The sequence below is a fragment of the Chiloscyllium plagiosum genome, unplaced genomic scaffold, assembly GCF_037043375.1.
Source record: "Chiloscyllium plagiosum isolate Xiang-an unplaced genomic scaffold, Cpla_swu_hap1 HiC_scaffold_31, whole genome shotgun sequence".
NCBI classification, from domain to species: domain Eukaryota; kingdom Metazoa; phylum Chordata; class Chondrichthyes; order Orectolobiformes; family Hemiscylliidae; genus Chiloscyllium; species Chiloscyllium plagiosum.
In genome coordinates this window covers 18,135,125-18,138,366 of record NW_028270169.1, presented here as the reverse complement: position 1 = coordinate 18,138,366, position 3,242 = coordinate 18,135,125, and positions in this window count along the sequence as shown.

Here is a 3,242-nt window from a genome sequence, read left to right as displayed (position 1 = left end):
TTGAGTGTTATAGGGTAGCCAGGAAGGACCTGAAGAGAGAGCTAAAAGCAGCAAGGAGGGGACATGAAAGGTCCTTAGTAGATAGGATTAGGGAAAACCCTAAGGCTTTCTATAGGTATGTTAGGAATAAAAGAATGACTAGGGTAGGAATAGGTCCAGTCAAGGATAGTAGGGGGAAGTTGCATGTGGAGGCGGAAGAGATTGGGGAGACACTGAATGAATACTTTTCTTCAGTATTCACTCAGGAACAGGGCATTGTTGTCGATGAGAATACTGAGGCACAAATAAGTAGAATGGATGGCTTTGAGGTATGTAGAGAAGAGGTGTTGGAAATCCTGGAAAAGGTGAAAATAGATAAGTCCCCTGGGCCTGATGGCATTTATCCTAGGATTCTCTGGGAAGCAAGGGAGGAGATTGCAGAGCCATTGGCCTTGATTTTTATGTCCTCTTTGTCTACAGGAGTAGTCCCAGAAGACTGGAGGATAGCAAATGTGGTTCCCTTGTTCAAAAAGGGGAGTAGGGATAGCCCTAGTAACTATAGGCCGGTGAGTCTCACTTCTGTTGTGGTCAAAGTCTTAGAGAGAATTGTAAGGGATAGGATTTATGCACATCTAGATAGGAATAATGTGATCAAGGATAGTCAGCATGGTTTTGTGAAGGGCAAGTCGTGCCTCACAAACCTTATTGAATTCTTTGAAAAGGTGACGAAGGAGGTTGATGAGGGGAAAGCGGTAGATGTGGTATATATGGATTTTAGTAAGGCGTTTGATAAGGTTCCCCATGGTAGGCTACTGCAGAAAATACGGAGATATGGCATTGAGGGTGAGTTGGAGGTTTGGATTAGGAATTGGCTGGATGGAAGAAGACAGAGGGTAGTAGTTGATGGCAAAGTTTCTTCATGGAGTGCCGTCACTAGCGGTGTTCCGCAAGGATCTGTTTTGGGACCATTGTTGTTTGTCATTTTTATAAATGACCTGGAAGAGGGGTTAGAAGGTTGGGTGAGCAAGTTTGCGGATGATACGAAAGTCGGAGGTGTTGTTGACAGTGAGGAAGCATGTAGCAGGTTACAGCAGGATATAGAGAAGCTGCAGAGCTGGGCAGAAAGGTGGCAGATGGAATTCAATGTAGCTAAGTGCGAGGTGATTCACTTTGGGAAGAATAACAAAAAGATGGGGTACTGGGCTAATGGTCGGATACTTGGTAGTGTGGATGAGCAGAGGGATCTTGGTGTCCATGTACACAGATCTCTGAAAGTTGCCACCCAGGTAAATAGTGCGGTGAGGAAGGCATATGGCGTACTGGCTTTTATTGGTAGAGGAATTGAGTTCCGGAGTCCTGAGGTCATGATGCAGTTGTATAAGACTCTGGTACGGCCGCATCTGGAATATTGTGTGCAGTTTTGGTCGCCATACTATAGGAAGGATGTGGAGGCATTGGAACGGGTGCAGAGGAGGTTTACCAGGATGTTGCCTGGTATGGAAGGAAAATCGTATGAGGAAAGACTGAGGCACTTGGGGCTGTTTTCACTAGAGAAAAGAAGGTTTAGGGGTGACTTGATTGAGGTGTACAAGATGATTAGGGGGTTAGATAGGGTCGACAGTATGAACCTTTTCCCGCGTATTGAGTCGGGTATTACAAGGGGGCATAGCTTTAAATTAAGGGGGGGTAGATATAGGACTGATGTTAGGGGTAGGTTCTTCACTCAGCGAGTCGTTAGTTCATGGAATGCCCTGCCAGTAACAGTGGTGGACTCTCCCTCTTTATGGGCATTTAAGAGGGCATTGGATAGGTATATGGAGGATAGTGGGTTAGTGTAGTTTAGGTGGGCTTGGATCGGCGCAACATCGAGGGCCCAAGGGCCTGTACTGCGCTGTATTCTTCTATGTTCTATGTTCTATGTTCTAACACAGCCACTGTAATGTACAAGTCATTCTCTCAAATTAGAGGCAAAATAATTTGGGATGAGAAGGCATTTCCATCCAGTATGAGTTCATGGGAGCTAAATTGGCAAGTATATATTTTCTGTTCTGAGGTCTCTAATTGCACTACGTAACACTGTGCATATTTCTGGAGTTCTTGATGGACTGCCTTTTAAACCCATGTAGTTTTCTGCTTGTGAGTTGTCCAATCACTTGCAATTAAAATGATGAGAAGGCCAATTAATAAGTTATAAATTGAGAGCAGAGGGTTACAGCAACTGATTAAAATTTTATTTTAAAGGCACAAAAGGAAATTGTAGCAGAGGCACTGACTGCAGGCCTCTCATCTTCCTGAATTCCATCCTGTCTGCTGCCCTGTTGCCATCTGAGTTGTTCCATCAAAGCTTTCTGGAAGGATTTATTTTCACAAGTAGAATGGCCCATATTGTGCATGGCTGTACTTGCAGTGTTTTATTCAAGGGTGGACTTACCCCTTGGGAAACAACTGGACAGATTTGAGAGTGGGGGCGGGTTGAATGGAACTGTACCAAGTCCGGAGGGATACCTTCATGCACGAGGTTAGGTAAGCAAACTCAGAATCACATATGGAGGTGTACAAAGGTACACAAGGTGGACAGAGCCATGCTTAAGGTTGAGAAAGGTGTATTTGGTACCCAATAGGCTCATCAACAGCTGGAGAAGGGTCACCAGGAAGGGTGCAAGAGGAGCTGGAAATGACAACAAAACACCAGATGGCCTTCAAAACCTGAGAAGGTTCTGCAGATTGGTATCTGGAAAGGTGAGATGGAATGAGTCAAAAATTACTATTTAAATCGATCTCCACTAAAATTGGTGCTTGAGTTGCATATAATTTCTATGCCAATATGAATTGACATGGGGGTATATAATCAGGGCAAAACCAATTACTTTTGTAGGTTGACAGTAATGCAGTAACTTGTTAAGAATCATGAATAGTGATTTTCAGCCAGTTATTTCTTTAACTGTAGTGGAAAGGATTTAGGGGCATCAATTCAGCAACAGAGACAGATGCACATATTCCCTCCCTTTTGGTTTGTCTTTCTGAGGGGGACATTTGATCCATCTGTAAGTAAAGAACGGTGTTAGCTTTGAGTTGGATCTTTTTAACATTGGAGAGTTTGAGGGGGCTGCTTGGAAATAAGTGTTTTCTGTTGTGTCCTATTCCAAAAAAAAAGAAACTTTTATTTTCAAAAAACAGCCTCCTAACTACATTGTCAGATTTTACATTCGAGCAGGTACTGCTTACTAACAAATTTCAAACCCGTCTGTAACATTAAGAACAAC